The sequence below is a fragment of the Coenobita brevimanus genome, chromosome 6 (genome assembly GCF_032717465.1).
Source record: "Coenobita brevimanus isolate Jiangsu-jjx chromosome 6, ASM3271746v2, whole genome shotgun sequence".
In the NCBI taxonomy this organism is placed as follows: Eukaryota; Metazoa; Arthropoda; class Malacostraca; order Decapoda; family Coenobitidae; genus Coenobita; species Coenobita brevimanus.
In genome coordinates this window covers 101,641-119,130 of record NC_136959.1, presented here as the reverse complement: position 1 = coordinate 119,130, position 17,490 = coordinate 101,641, and positions in this window count along the sequence as shown.

The following is a 17,490-nucleotide window of genomic DNA, read 5'->3' as shown; positions in this document are numbered from 1 at the left end:
GAATGAAGTAGTACACAGAATTATATCAAGTGAGTAGATGATGGCCACCACCACTAACCACTGTGTCTACAATTACTGTTAAAATTTTCATTCATTTTCTTCCTTGTAACTCATTATTGTTAGGTCAGCAATGCCTTTGTACCATTCCCCAGTTACAGTTGATATTCTAATGCTTTTCAAAATAATGTGTACATGCAGAGCAGTGGTGTTCATTAATCAGAATAACTACTGGAACATAACAGAGTTGTTCCCCTTGTTTATTCAGCATACAGAAACTACTATTCAGCTGAAACTGCACTAACATGGATTTTTAGTGACTTGGTGGCAAACTCTTGTAGTGAGATGTCTTCTCTCTTAGTTTTGTTGGATCTGTTTGCAGCTTTTGACACAGTAGATCATAAAATAATGTTGGATGATCTGTATTTTTATGGCATTTGTGACAGTTCTCCTTTGCTCCTTAAGTCATATCAGTCAGACAGATCTCAGAGTTGTTGATTATGCTAGCTCAGATTCTGCTCCCCTTCTGTTTGGAGTCCCTCAAAGATCAGTTTTGGGTCCAGTTTTATTTACAGTCTCTCGCAGTAGTTTATCGTCATGATGCTCATGACGCGTCCTATCATTTTTGCGCTGATGACACTCAGCTTCATGTTCAGACATCAGATATGAACAATACCAAGACTAAGCTTGAATCTGTAATGTCTGATATTAAGATTGGGATTGCAAGGAGGAAACTTAAGCTAAATGATGGTAAAACTGAGATCATCGTCATCCAAGGGAACAGAAGGGGTGACAGCACTGATAATGCCCTAGCCTTGAACATTGGCATGTCTCAGCTTCATCGTTAGTTTTGTTTGAAATTTGGGTGTTTATTTTAATTCAGAGTTAAATTACAAAGAACATATTAATCAAGTTGTCAGAGGGTGTAACTTGCATATTAAAAATCTGTGAGAAAATTCCTGAATAGACGTTGCATTGTAATATTGGTCCATGCAGTGGTCTTGTTTCATGTTGATTATTGTAATTCACTGTGGATTGGTCTTTTGAATACTGTAATATACTAACAAAATTTCAGTTTGTGTTGAAAAGGGCAGCAAGGCTTATCTTTGGTCTCCCCCCAAGAACCTCAACTACCCCATTCCTAATTGAGTTGCATTGGTTACCAGTAAAGGCTGGAATTGAATGTAAGCTGTTGTCTTATTACATTCAAGGTTCTTAAGTTTGGTGAACCGAAGTACCTTGCTGAATTGTTAAAACTCCCATCAGCACGCCCAGGTGTGATGTTACATAGTGAAGATGATTCCTTGTGTCTTGACAAGCCTGGAGCCATTAACCAGTCACCTTTCTCTGATTGTTCTTTTGTGTACAGAGCCCCTAGATTATATAAAAGATTGCCGTTGTCCATGAGACAACTCTCTTCTGTTAAATCTCTTTGAGCTAAATGCCTTTCTCTTTTCAAAATGCTGTGATCTGGAGAGAGACACTGTGACAGATGATTGTAGAGTTTGAATATTGCCACTTTTGCATTTTTTTTACTGATGATGTTTGTATTTTGCATGAGAGATGTCACAATTCTTGTATTTGTAAAAATAATTTGTTTGTAAGTCAAGCACCAATGAATTCCCAATGGAAGAAATGGCACTCTTGAGAAACAAAAGATGAGATTAGTAGTAGTAGTAATAGTGGTCGTAGTAGTAGAAGTAGTAGTATCAGAATATTGTAATGAATCGTGTTTGCTGAGTAATGTTAAATAAATAGTAGTTTTTGTGATAAGACATTCTCATTTTCCATACTGAAGCTGCTTATAAATCTTTATTGTCGATGACCTAACACTGACTGATGTGCTGTTATCTGTTCTCAGGAAAATATGAGGAACAATTATCAGATCATGCAATCTCATCTTAAATGTCAGGACCAACTTGCCTAACCCCGGGTTCCTACACTCCTTATGGGGCAACATAGGATTGGATGATGGATGGATGGATGTACTCCTCTGAAGTACAAAAGGCCCTCATAACTTTTCTTTCAGCTATTAGATTTTTACTTTTTTTTCTTCAAAGCTTTGCAATACAGTAGACCCTTGCTATAACAGACTAATTAGGTCTATTAAAGCCAATGATCTGCTATATCCAGTGATCCTCCCACCCCCTGAGGTGGTATTTCAAGCACATGTTTGAAAATAAATGAGTACAATAATATATTCTCAAACTAAGGATGTAAACTGTATTCATTTTACACTAACTTGGCCCATAATTTTGCCCTTTGGCAGCTTATTTCACATTTTTGTCATAGCACTTCTTCATGAGTAGTAGAGTATTAGTATTGTTTATTACAGCTCCACAGTCACAGTGGGGAGAGGGCCGTGTCAAGCCAGGTTGGAGTAAAAAAGGGCAGGAAACACATGTATTGCAACCCATTGTGTTCCATTTGACAGACATTTTTCACACACACACACACACACACACACACACACACACAATGGAAATATAGTGAGGAAGTCAGATATGTGTGACATACCGGGAGAAAGTGGGGATTAATAGGGCCTGGGAGGGTATTTATGTGGGAGGGGATGATTGGGGGCAGAAATGAAGGAATAAAAATAGATTTGTAGATACTTTTAATGCTGGGACAATAGATATATAGATAGATGTAGACTGATAGATAGATAGATTGATTAGGTAGATAGATATAAGGATAGGGGAAGAAAAGGAAGAAAATTACAGCAGCAGGAAGTGGTAAAAGACAGAACTTCAGGAACTGCAAATGAACTGAGCTGAAAAGGTAATGAATTGGTGAAGAACAATAAAAAGATGGAGATAAGAAGAAAGTTTAAAGAAAGGGAGACAGAAAATGGTGTAAATGAAAAAAAAAAAAAAAAAAAAAAAGCATCAGACATCGAAATTTGAATGTGTAAAGAATGGTAAAGACCAAGAATATTTTACTCCTGGGTATCATGTACAAAAAAGGAAATGTATCTTTAAGCAAAAGAATGAAAACAGTAACGACTGAGAGATGATACTGACGAGAGAAGGTCAGTGTGAGGGGAAGGGAAGCTTTATGATTGGTGAAGTAAATATAGAGAGAGCAAGGAAGGGGAGAGGTGAGGAAACGGAAGGGTGAAAGGGAGTGTGAGGGAATGGGAGGGGAAAATGTTTCTCTCTCTCTCTCTCTCTCTCTCTCTCTCTCTCTCTCATTACTTATAATTGCGTGACCAGTGTCGTATATCAAGATGAGAAATGATGAGAAAACTTGAGGCATAAAACAACATCCATCATTATGCCACTCAGACTTTGATGAGGGAAGTGGAGGGAGGGAAGACTGACGTCAAGATTTCAGTGTTCCTGCTGGTGACACTTTATAGGATGCTTAACGTACCACCCTTCGCTTATTAACTCATATTCGCCAAGATCGTAGGCCCCATAGCAAGGCCAATAAGACTAATCTTATTGGCCTTGCCCCATAGGATATCCTTTCCCATTAAGTTATAAAGTGCTGTACACCTTCATCCCTGGGTGACACCGGGCCATAGTGGGTTAATTACATGAGAAAGGGTGGGTTGTAGTGGTGGAGCAGGTCGCACCCAGCACCTTGGAAAAGATGCAGGGAGTGGTTCCTATAGTCGCGGCACATGACTCTAAGGTTGTCATTATCGTACCCTGGCAACCAGCCATTCAAAAATGCATCCAATTTCGTATCATATCATACACGAATCATATTACTATGCATGAATATATTATACACGACTATTATTATACACGAATATATAAACAAATCACTTGTGTCTCATGTTATACACGAAATGGGACGCACTTTTGAATGGAAGGTTGCCAGGGTACGATAATGACAACCTCAGAGTCATGCGCCGCGACTATAGTGGAATTACCTACAGTATAGTTGTAGATGATGCTGACTCATTACAAATTCCTAAAAATCTATCATCAAATGCGTCTTTTCACTAAAATGCTTTCATGATAGCATTGTCTTATGTGTATCTGGTATATTTTGTAATACGAGTCCAATCGAGAAGCATTCAACCTTTACCTGGTGGGGGGAAAAAAAGCAAAAAAATAAATTCTGAGTTCAGACTTTAATCTCCTTCAAAATCTGCCCTTTGGGACTCAACACACTTAGCCATATTGCTGGAAACATTTTGTAAAGTTAGTTTTAGGGATTGCTAACAAGATCTTTGTCGTATTTTCCTTTTTCTCATTTGTTTCCTCATATCTCAAACCCTTCTGCGTTATCTTCTGTTTATCTATCAATGCATAGCCCGACGCCCTAATTCCGCAGAGGGTGGCCGCAGACAGAACGCCTCCAAGTCACTCTGTCACCCACCATTTGACTGCCCTCCCGCAACTCACTCCCCCTCCCTCATATACCTCTCACTTTAGGAAATGGCCAAATGTCGCAGGGAGCCATGTCAGGAGAGTAGGGAGCCTGCTGGACCTGTGTGATCCTGTGTTTGGCCAAAAAATCCTGGATGAGATGGGATGAGTGAGCTGGATCATTGTCGTGGCCCTTTCACAACTCTCGTCTCTTGCAACACACTGCATTCCATAGGTGATGGAGAACTCCCAGGTGGTAATCATTATTGAGTGTTTGGCAGTTTATCAATTACTTCCGAATTTCTGCTTGTGGAAGGCATTACAGTGTCTGGCTATAGACAGATAAGTAGAAAGGCCTGCCGGAATGCTTGTTGCTCTCCACTGACGTTCGGCCATTTTCAATGCGATTGTTTTCATTCATTGCCAGACGCCATGCATCCCAGACGGGGCGGCCAAGGGCCCAGAGTTAATTGTTTTACAGGGAGGGGCACTAATCCTCCACCAACCCCACTTGACGCAGGGATGCCAACAGCATCTGGTGTTCCCAGGCGGTCACCCATCAACCAGTTCTTAATTTGCGTAACACCCATAGCTTCGTTGCCAAAAGCCTGCTGAATCTTCCTGGTGGTTTCAACATGCGTGTCACCAAGTTTTCTTGTATACAAAATGTGGTGAATAATATTTCTCATTCATTGTCATCGTGACTCAAAAATAAAATACCAGTACAACAAGCACGTCTTCAAACAAGCTGCTTAGAAGCGACTGGGCTGGGCGCACAAGGATTCACGGTCACGTCATACTGAGTAGCATCCCCTTTCTCCTACTGGTTTACGAGAGAAAAAAATATGGTTGGATACTTTTCAATCAGACCTCATGTAACATTATTCTTTTCTTGTAAGTAAGCACTGCCGCCCTCCTCAAAAAAAAAAAAAAAAAAATAGGGGGAGGGGGTGTATACTCCCCCCAGAATCGTGCCTATGGTGGGAGGGGAGGTGGATGGTGATACAGGAGTGTGGAGGCGCTGTATCTGCAGCCACACTGGATGAACCTTAAGCTTATGGCAATTGAAAGGTGTGGAGGAGAAAGGCCGTGTGTTATTTCTGGGATTGATATTGTTTACAGATGTTTTGTTGAGCGGAGGGTCTGGTGTGTGTGTATGTGTGTGTGTGTGTGTGTGTGTACAAGACGCTAAGCACGAGTTCCCATCTTTACAAACGTTCACTGGCCACATATCTTGCTATATAACCGCATACCTACATTATTTTTATCAGATTATCATATGAATACAATAACTCATGCAAGCCTGGGAGCATGGGCCATTGTTCCTCCCCTTTACTACACACCAGGAAATGCCATCTTTCTCTCTTGATCTCCATAGACTTTTTCCCCAACCATACACCCGCATGCAGGGCTTACTCTCAACCAGATAATCATGTATTGTGCCGTGCAAGTGTAGGTGGTGGCGACTATCATCCACTCACTTGATGTAGTGCTGCCTACTTCTTCCTTAGCCTTTATCATTCTTTTTCTGTGCCCGCCCTCCTCTCTTCCTATTTCTCCCATCTTTCCTGTCACTTCTTATTGCTTTTCTTTCCTTTACAGGTGGCTTTACATTGAGTGACAAGCCAAATGGTTTCCTGTAAGCCAAGAAACCATTTACAACGCTAGATGGTAACCATATAACCAAACCATACGTGCTCCCTACATGTCAACAAGTTGGCTGGTGGAGGGTTGGTGCCCCTCCCCGTAAAACAAATAACTCAAAGTCAAATGGCCACCCATTACGGGATTATGGCGTCTGGCAATAGATAGATAGATAGAAGTTTTTTCACTGTTCCAGCAGCCGTTCATCTGCCATTGTTAGCGCTTCACCATACAGTACACATAGGCGGTGATGTTTGCCTAACTGTGCAATCGTCTTCAGCCCTTCTCTCTAACCTACGTCTGTGGAATCTGTTTCTGATTTCCTGTACCTCACTGGCACGTAATACTGCTTCCCAGTTCGTAGCATACGTTGAAGGATTTACATATCACTTATTTGTTTGTATGATTCTCTCTCTCTCTCTCTCTCTCTCTCTCTCTCTCTCTCTCTCTCTCTCTCTCTCTCTCTCTCTCTCTCTCTCTCAAACCAGTTCCGATTTCTCCTTTCATCATTCCTCTCTCTCTCTCTCTCTCTCTCTCTCTCTCTTTCTCTCTCTCTCTCTCTCTCAAACCAGTTCCGATTTCTCCTTTCATCATTCCTCTCTCTCTCTCTCTCTCTCTCTCTCTCTCTCTCTCTCTCTCTCTCTCTCTCTCAGTTATTAATTAGCTTTTGATTGTGTGTACTTTCTGATTTTCTTTTTCTTGACGTATTAAAAGACAATATTGACTAACAGAACTGAATTAACGAGTGTATTGAAGGAAGGTGGAAGGAAATTTGGGGGAAAGATTGGTGAGTTTTTTCCCGAGTAGTTTCCCCTGTGAGAGACTGACGAGGAGAGTGTATGTGAGCGAGGTGGAGTGGGGGAGAGGGCGGGGGAGGCCAAGGATGAGATGGAGGGATGGAGTGGAGAGGTGTATGAGAGAGGGGGGTGTGAGCTGGGAGCAGGGCAGTGCAATGGCGGGGGACAGGGCGACGCGGAGGCGATTTGTTTGTGGCCACCCCGTATGGGATTAAGGCGTCTGGCAATAGATAGATAGATAGATAGTTTCCCCTGTGGCTTCATCAGAGGCAAAACCCAGAAATAAAACTCATCTCTTTCACTTTTGTTTCTCTCCACCTCCTTCCCACACTTGCATCTACGAGTGTATTATCTATCTATCTATCTATTGCCAGACGCCTTAATCCCGTAAGGGGTGGCCACAAAAAATCGCCTCCACGTCGCCCTGTAACCCGCCATTTCACAGCCCCGCTCCCACCTCACACCCCCCTCTCTCATATACCTCTCCACTCCATCCCTTCATCTCATCCTTGGCCTCCCCCTCCACCTCAGTCCTATCAGCCTCATTTTCCTTGCACTTTGGTAATCCTCTGCTCCCTTTCTTTACACTAATTTGTTCTAAGCTGGTTTACTTAAGCGAATTACAGCCACTTATTTCCCTTAAGTGTCTTGTGATGCCGCTGTGTGTGTGTGTGTGTGTGGCTCCAGTCCGCCTCGGTACATAAAAGAAATACACCTAATTGCGTCCTAATTAAATAGATTCACAACAAACCAGGTAAAATGCGTTCCAGGAAAGAGAGAGAGAGAGAGAGAGAGAGAGAGAGATTTCCCCTATAGACAAAAGTAGTTCCCAGAATGAACCACATAACAAAGAAGAAGAAGAAGAAGAACACCAACAACAGCAGCAACGACAACAACAACAGCAGCAAGCCATAAACCCCTTCTTCATATAACATCAAAAAAAAAAAAAATCTCTCATATAGGAAAAAAAAAAATGCGTGTTCAGAGGATCAGATATGGAAGGTTAAATGTCATTGTCTCTCTCTCTCTCTCTCTCTCTCTCTCTCTCTCTCTCTCTCTCTCTCAGTACTTTTACCGCCCATAGACTCAGTACATATATATTTACGTAAATCTACTGTACTTTCTTTACTCATACGTTTCTCAGTATCTGCCTCTACCTCCTTACACACACACACACACACACACACACACACACACACACACGCTCAGGTTGCGAAAAGTTTCACTGACGAAGTGGGTGGTTACTGTCCCCCTTGAGCAAGGGGACGGGTGTGTGCGTGTGTGAAGGTCACAGCCTTGCCCTTAGATCGGACTATATGAGCTCTTAGCTCCCTTCCGGGAGGGTATAAGCTGACGATCACGACCATCAGGTGATCCTGACCGACCCGGTGAATTACACACTGTATATATTAAACATTCATTCATTTCTTTACCTCTATAAGCAGTGAACAAACAGCAATATATTCAAGAACATTCTTAAATCCAGCTTCTACACATACACGGCTGGACACGGTAGTCTATCTATCTGCCTATCTATTGCCAGACGCCCCAATCCCGTAAGGGGTGGCCACAAACAAATCGCCTCCATGTCGCCCTGTCCCCCGCCATTTCATTGCCCCGCTCCCAGCTCACACCCCTCTCTCTCATATACCTCTCCACTCCATCCCTCCATCTCATCCTCGCCCTCCCCTCCATCTCACTCACACACACTCTCCTCGTCAGTCTCTCACTCTCCATCCTCTCCACATGGCCAAACCACCTCAATGTGTTTCTCCTAACGCTTCCTATCACATCCACATTCTCACATACACTCTCCTCGTCAGTCTCTCACTCTCCATCCTCTCCACATGGCCAAACCACCTCAGTGTGTTTCTCCTAACGCTTCCTATCACATCCACATTCTCACACACTCTCCTCGTCAGTCTCTCACTCTCCATCCTTTCCACATGGCCAAACCACCACAGTGTGTTTCTCCTAACGCGTCCTATCACATCCACTCACTGGCTTCATTTCCTATCGTTTTCTGAGCTTAGAGTGTGGAGTGAATGCTCTTTAGCGAGACATTTTCCGTCCACACACAGAGTTAAGTTAAAAGTTATGACAGTATCTCCGGGCCTATTACTTCGCTGACGAATGAAGAAGTGAGGGAACGTTGCGGGGTGGACGTGGATGTGGTTGAAAAGATTAGGAGAAATACACTGAGGTGGTTTGGACATGTGGAGAGAATGGAGAATGAAAGACTGACTAAGAGGGTGTATGTGGGTGAAGTGGAGGGAGGGAGAGGGAGGGGGAGACCGAGGATGAGGTGGAGGGATGGAGTTGAAAGGTATGTAAGGGAGGAGGGAGTGAGTTGGGGGAAGGGCAGTCAAATGGTGGGTGACAGAGCGACTTGGAGGCGTTTTGTCTGCGGCCACTCTTTGCGGGATTAGGACGTCAGGCTATAGATAGATAGATAGACTATTCGACAGCATCTTTGAGTCATCGCCAACTTACGGAACAGTTTCACCCCCACGGGACTTACGACCCATGCATTACGGGTGCTTTTTGAGATGTTGCACGGAGAAATAGAGCGAGAGAGAGAGAGGGAGTGTGTGTGTGTGTGTGTGTGTGTGTGTGTGTGTGTGTGTGTGTGTGTGATCAACAGGAACAACAGTATACTTGGGAACATTGGTGTGTGTGTGTGTGTGTGTGTGTGTGTGTGTGTGTGTGTGTAAATAATTAACAGGGACAGCAATATACTGGGAAACATTCTTGTGTGTGTGTGTGTGTGTGTGTGTGAGAGAGAGAGAGAGAGAGAGAGAGAGAGAGAGAGAGAGAGAGAGAGAGAGCAATCAACCATTCAACACCCTGGACTTAGCTGTCATGCAACAATCTCATTACAGAGGAGAGCAGTATCCACACCAACAGCAAGGCAAAACAGCAAACTCCTAACTCTTATTTGTGTGTCTGCCACTGAATTAAATCTAGAAGTGAGGATGCTAAGTAAAGGCCAGCCAGATGTGTGGATTTTAAGCTAGGTAGGAAGGTAAATGCAGTCCTCTTTCGCCTCTTCTTATTTCTTCTATGCGTCTTTCCCTCTCGATGTGATGTTGCTGGGTTATGGAGGTGTATGCACTGCTTAATTCTCTCTCTCTCTCCCTTTCTATCTATCTGTCTGCCTATCTATCTATCTATCTATCTCTCCACAACACCGATGGTATTTTTATGGCGTGTTGGTGGGTTTATAGCAGAATACTGGAACAAATGCAACCATATAATTCCCATTAGAAATCAAGTCTCCTGCTTACACAGAGATTGAGCCTTGAGTCTTTCGTATTATTTCCTGCCTGCCGTGACCCCCCTTGCGCCACGTCTCTCCTGCTGAAGCCAGGCGTCAGGGTGAAGTGGCAGTGTGAAGGTGAGTCAGTTCTTCTCCCCGGTGTAGCAGCCAAATGATTCCCACTTTAACCTTAAGTTTGTTAACATCACGCGAGGCCACCCTTCGCTCCCTCTTATCCTCATTATCTCCACTCGCTCCACCTAACTTCTGCTTTCTCCCCTGTTCTCTCTCTCTCTCTCTCTCTTTACCCTGGAGATATTATAGTGACACTTGCGTAGTTCTGAGTCGTTAGGAAACTATAGTTACTGAAAAATTTAACAGTAGGTATGTTAGCGGGACCTCCTTTTCGTGCATAATCTATTGCCAGATGCCTTAATCCCGTGAGGGGTGGCCACAAACAAATCGCCTCCTTGTCGCCCTGTCCCCCCGCCATTTCACCGCCCTGCCCCCAGCTCACACCCCCCCGCTCTCTCACGTATACCTCTCCACTCCATCCCTCCATCTCATCCTAATAATCAGTTCAATATTTTTTCTCCGTAGCCGTTGACAATTGGAACTAAGTTGACATAGCATTTCTTACTCAAAATTGAATAAAAAATAGTCTCTTTAATTTTGGCACATGTTTTTTGGGACACCCTGTACTTTGGGGGATGTTATGTGTTGAATTTTGATTTGTGTGTTTTTTTTGTGCCAGTTTCTTTGGTTTCAGATTAAAACACACACACACACACACACACACACACACACACACACACACACACACAAACACGTTTCTTTTACTTCAAATTCACACACACACACACACACACACACACGTTTCTTTTACTTCAAATTCACACACACACACACACACACACACACGTTTCTTTTACTTCAAATTCACACACACACACACACACACACACACACACACACACACACACACACACATGATAATGCTATATAAGTGCATATCAGGAAAGGAGAAAATAGACATAAATGATTACTTAACATATGGAGAAGCATCAGCAAGAGGACACTGCAAAAAACTGCATAAGAAGAGAGGTGATAAAGACGTAAGGAAATTCCGTTTCCCAAACAGAGCAATTGATCAATGGAATGCACTACCGAATGAAATAGTGTGTGCCAAAACAATTCACAAATTTAAGGATATGTACGATAAATATGATCTAAGACACGGGACAGTACGAGCTGGACTCATTCCTGTAAAGATACAATTAGGTAAGAACACACACACACACACACACACACACACACACACACACACACTTATTCTCAATGCTAAAACCAATATTACGTGATTAGTATGCATGAACTCGCAATATGTACAAAGATCCCAAATCCTAAGAGTGACGATAGAAATCTGAAGTGAATTTTCTAGTCAGCATTTGCTTTAATAAGCAAGCAGTACGGGTCAGCAGAGTATGATGATTCCAAAAGAGGACAGCAAGGCGTAATAGGCAAAATAAACCGCCTAGGAAGAGGTGTTAGGGAGCTGAGTTGACCTAGAAGGAGTGTGGCGGGGTGAGCACACGCAGGCCTCACCCACGAAGGTATTATCACTTCGAGAATTCGTAGCCAAAATAATAATAATAATAATAATAATAATAATAAAGATAATAATAATAGTAATAATAATAATAATGATAATAATAATAATACTCCTCACTGGGAGCTACCATATCGTTCATCCATATTAGTTCATTGTACATTCATATTGCCTTGTTATTTGTAAGGGACGAGAAGATGTCTGTGGCTGCGTATATACCCGTGTGTGTGTGCGTGTGTGTGTGTGTGTGGATAGATAGATGTAGATAGATTTTAGGAGGAGGGCAATAGGATAGGTGGACAAGTGTGGGGGAAAAGGCAGAGAGGCGATGTGTCATTATGATTTTTCGTAACAATTGTTTTCCTTTCTTTCAGTGAGTCATTTTATCGGGGAGAAATAATATTTTGGTTTGAGCTGGAGTAAGAGAATGGTGAGGTGAACTAGAAGGCGCTGAGGATATAGGAGAGAGAGAGGGAGAGAGAGAGACGCGAAGAGCAGCAATCAAATGTTCTCCCAGTAAACGACTCACAAGTAGTAATTTTCATTCTTAGGAGCAAATTAATTAACGTTTAAGTTCCCTACTAAAAGTGTTGAGCTCAGCCAAAGGGACCGAGTAAGTATATATATATAAAAAAAAAAATGGACTGTTGACCACAAGGTTGTTATTCATTTTGTGTTGTTGTTGTGGCATTAAATGAGAAGGGATAATTTTGTAGCATACTGGTTATTGCGGGTTGAAGTGGTGGCAGTGTGCTTTGTGACACATTGTGGAAAGCCCATTATGAGATCTGTAGGAATCATTTACCTCTGGCTTTGTAAATACGTAAAATCTATATAAGTACTTGTATTTCTGTGTGAATGATTCTATGACTTATTATTTTCAGGTAATGCTTATAAAACCATAACACCAGATTGCTGAAGATATTAACGGGAATCAATACGTTGCATAATTGTAAGTCAATTTTCTTCTGTGAGGTTTCTTCCGCAAATAAAAAATAAGCGATATATTGTGGTGACGTTAATGAATGTCTGTGGTAGCGGGTTTCATTGCGTTTCGTCCATGACAGGCGATGCGTTTTTGTTTCTCGGTGGTACATGATGGTCCAATTAACCCTATTCCTAATTCATATTGATCTCTTTGTTTTTGCTGTAGGTTAATGCATGAAATGGCTTGAAATTCATTATTCTTTTTATTTTCTCCAATTAGGCAAAAAAGGTTAGAGAAAATATTTACAAAGCCATAACACCTACATTAAGGATCCCAGAATATCTCGCTTATTTTTTATTTGTGGAAGAGACCAGAGAAAAATGTTTACAGAATTGTGCAGCATATTGATTCCTGTTATTATTTCGCAGGAAACCGGTGTTATAAACATTTGCCTTATTCTATCATTGTATTGTATTATTATGAAGCAGTTTTGTGACAATTTACTGATTTGAATTTCGCGCGAATCACATCCATCGTAGTGGCGAATCAGCCGTGAGAGTGCGAGGTGGGTTGTGTCAAACCTCTTCCATTTTCTGATATTTTTGAGCTTCCAGTTGTTTCTTACGGACTTTTGACTGCTGTTTTCTGTTAATTATATACTGCTGTGGATTATATACCCTGTGGATTATATACTGCTTCCCGTGGAGTAAAATACGATGGTCTCTTCCGGAACTTCCTGGATGGAGTGTGGGCCTGCCGTGCACGCCATGTAGAGGGACATCAAGCATGGTATGTGATATAAGTATTTCGTCTATTTGTGGATTTGTTATATGAAATGTCTAGGTATATTTGATGTTTAATGCCTCTGCTGTATGTGACGTGAATATAGCTTCGTGTACTTCATTCTGAACTAGTGTAGCCTGCGATTTTCTAGGTATTGCATCATTTTACGTTCAGTATGTAAAATCGAATTATTTTTTTAGTTAGGCTGCCGATAAGTAACGTAAGGCATCTTAGAATTGTCTTTCATGTTCTAAATGACGTTTCCGAACGATATAGAAGTAGTGACCTCTGTAATTCTCAGTTAGATTAGTTATTTTGTAGAAACGCGTGACTTTTGATCGAAGGGACGATTGCAAGAAGCTAAGATCGCCTCGAAACTGGACCTAGTGTAGGAACGTACATCATGTGAGAGTATAATTTTGCAGTTTATAATGGAAGGAGGTCATTATTCAGCTATCCTGTCCTTCGTTGTATTTCGTCTTTGTATTTCTCCCAATGGTATTTCGGATATATTATTTGGATGACGTGTACTTTGCGTTACGGAGATGTATTGATTTCATTGTATTTTTCCCAATGTTTAGTCCACTGATGAAGAAAAATAGATACTATGGTCGTGCAGTTTATATTTATTGTTGATATTTAAACCGAAATCTTGTTTTTTGCCGAAATTTGCTTGGTGTTAGGCACGAAGCCGGGCGGAGCGAAGCTGTACTGCGTTCTAAGTACCATAATTTCCGTTTCTTTATTTTCTACATGTTCACACTACCTATTGTTTATATAAGAGGAATGGGTGGAGTTCAAGGTTAGGTCAGGCTAGGTTATTTATATGTATATAGGTCAATTTCGGTCATTTTTGTTTGTAGTCGGCCGAACATTGACCACCGAACCGAACCAAACTAGAATTCGGCATAAAAATCTACCAGGGAAATAAACTGCACAACCAAATTATTTTCATGATCACCGGACCGAAATAACGGATAAGATTTTGTTGAATATCCCATAATTTTCTGTCTCGGTGAGCGAGATAAAAGTAAGTGATGGGTATGTCAGTTTCCGCTCAATGCTAGCTTGCCACAAGGATCAGTCTTGGCTCCAATTAACCCTATTCCTAATTCATATTATTGATCTCTTATCCATCACCCATAATCCCATTCACTCATATGCAGATGACTCAACACATCACACTACATTCACATTTAAACAGCCACCCACAAAGTGCAATATCTCCAACTCACAGATCATTACAGCCACCTCCATAAAGCAAGACTTATCCAAGATCACTGAATGGGGACAAAATAACATTGTATCATTTTACGCTGGGAAAGCTAAATATATACAATTTACTAATAGATACTGCCTGATTCGTATATTACCTTCAGTGCTGCTAATATTTCCATCTCTGAAAGTATTGAAATTCTCGGTGTTTCACTTAACAATGCCCTCAGCTGGACCTCGCATGTTAGATCACCTGTTAGAACCACTTAAGGGCTTGGATTACTGTACAGAATCCGTAACTTCATCATTGGCGAGCAGGTAGCTGTAATTTTAATGTGCGCTCACAGCTAGAATATTGCTCACCCTTGTGGAGTGGATGTGGAGAGGTAGCATTAAAACAACTGGACACAATTCAGAACAAAGCTGTTAGAATTATTAACAACCCTGCCATTACAAATAAACTACCTCCCCTGCAAGTAAGAAGGAATGTTGCCTCCCTTGCATAATTTTACAGATACTTTTATGGCAAATGCTCAGACGAAGTTGCGTCCATGATGCCATCTCTTCACGCCTTCCTCAGTGCCTCGTGCATCTGGTAGCGCTCATGACTGGAATGTCACACAGCCATATTGCAGAACTTCAGCCTATCAAAATTCTTGTCTTCCCCGAACTGCATCTCTTTGGAACTCGCTTCTCCAGAATAGCTTACCCTCAAACTTCAGTCCACAGCAGTTCAAGTCCAACTGTTACAGATTATTTTTTTAATGAAAGACACAGTCTTGTGTATGGATTATTTTTTTATTTATTTGTTTTTCCTTCCTCTTTTCTTCTTAAAAAATGAGGATAATTTGTAGGATGTAACAAGGGTATCATTTTGTAGCATGTAATATGAGGGTATGATACTCGTGCAACATTTACTGTTAAGATATAACTTGAGAGAATAGTTTTGTAGCACATTGTCGGGGTATAATTTTAAAGCATATTGTATGAGGAAATAATTTTGCCATTTATAATCTCAGGGATTTCTTTTCATCAAACACCTTTCACTGTGCCAGGCTAAAGACACACCGACATAACCTTGATGCAAGATTTTTAGGCGATAACCATAACACATCACAATCCATGGACAGATGATGACGTGTGAGGTTGTGTGGTGCTGTGTTGTGGTGTCAGGAAAAGCTCTGAGTACATACAGATTATGCGGTACCTTTAGTTGTCAGGTACAGAACAGTGGAATGACATTGGCCACATAACAGTGAGATCTGGCGTAAGGTGAATCATTCTGCCGGTAGCACTAGAGAGATTGGCAAGATCTCATGCCAAGTGGAAACAGTAGGGCTTTTCTTAGTGGGGCATTCAAGACCTGAGATTTTTACGGTACATGGAATAGTGTGTGTGTGTGTGTGTGTGTGTGTGTGTGTGTGTGTGTGTGTGTGTGTGTTTTATGCAAGAAAGAAGGAACCAAAGGCTAGGAGCCTGCAAACCGTTCCTTAAAAAAAAAAAAAAAAAAAAAAAAAAACATTCAAGATCCGTTCGAGATGCCTGAACACACTGCGTTTGAAAGACTGGAGATCATAGGAGGAAGGAAATAGAGGGAGACAGTTCCAGAGTTGACCTGTAGTAAAGAAGTCCTGCCACTGTGTATCTGATTTCGTAAAGAGGGTGTTCTGAAATGGAAGTTTTACGTAATGTGGAATGGTAAAGGAATGCTGGTGCTGGATAGTTACTTTGGCAAGTGTGAAGGAAAAGTTATATCATCAAAACTCTTAGCGACAGTATATGCTCTTTTATCCTGGGGTATTTGACCACCATACATTAAGAAATTCTCTCTCTCTCTCTCTCTCTCTCTCTCTCTCTCCGTATTCCATCCTTTAACACTTTTGTCTGAAATCAGCTTACTCTTACATTCACCTCTCTTGCTTATTTCGTATCCGTATTATTTTCTTGTTCTCTTCCCGAATTTTATCTCTTCTATATTTCGCCTTTCCCTTTTTCCCTTCCTGTTTCTTTCCTTCCCATATCTTGCTTCGTTTCTTCCCTCTCCTGTCTCCCTGTTTTTTCCTGTTTTCCTTTCTATGTTTTAATCACTCCGTCTTTCCTCTCTTCGTCTTCCCTCCTTCCTTTCTTTACACTCATTCTTTCCTCCCTGGTTCGCTTTTACCTTTACTCTTGTTATCCTCTTCTCTCTCTCTCTCCGCCTCCATAATTGTCCACTCTCCCTGCCACCACCACCGCCCACTCCCCCCTGCCACCACCACCACCGCCCACTCCCCCCTGCCACCACCACCACCGCCCACTCCCCCCTGCCACCACCACCGCCCACTCCCTCTGCCACCACCACCGCCCACTCCCTCTGCCAACACCACCGCCCACTCCTGCCACCACCACCGCCCACTCCCTCTGCCACCACCACCGTCCACTCCCCCTTCCACCACCACCACCCACTGCCCCTGCCACCACCACCGCCCACTCCTGCCACCACCACCGCCCACTCTGCCACCACCACCGCCCACTCCCTCTGCTCCCATCAACGCCCACTCCTGCCACCACCACCGCCCACTCAGCCTAGACCGAACCCGAAGCCCACTGTGCATATTGATCGCCGCTTTCTGTGGTGGAGGGAGGGGTAACTGAGGGGATTTGGCTGGCTGCCCTTACTCGTTCTTCCCTTCTCTCCCCTTCCCCTCCCTTAGTCGTTCTTCCCTTCTCTCCCCTTCCCCTCCCTTAGTCGTTCTTCCCTTCTCTCCCCTTCCCCTCCCTTAGTCGTTCTTCCTTTCTCTCCCCTTCCCCTCCCTTAGTCGTTCTTCCCTTCTCTCCCCTCTCCCTCCCTTAATCGTTCTTCCCTTCTCTCCCCTCTCGCTAATCCCGTCTCCATCAGGCCACAGCTTCAGAATAAATCCCTCTTTTGTCTGGATGTTAGCCCTTGCTGTCCA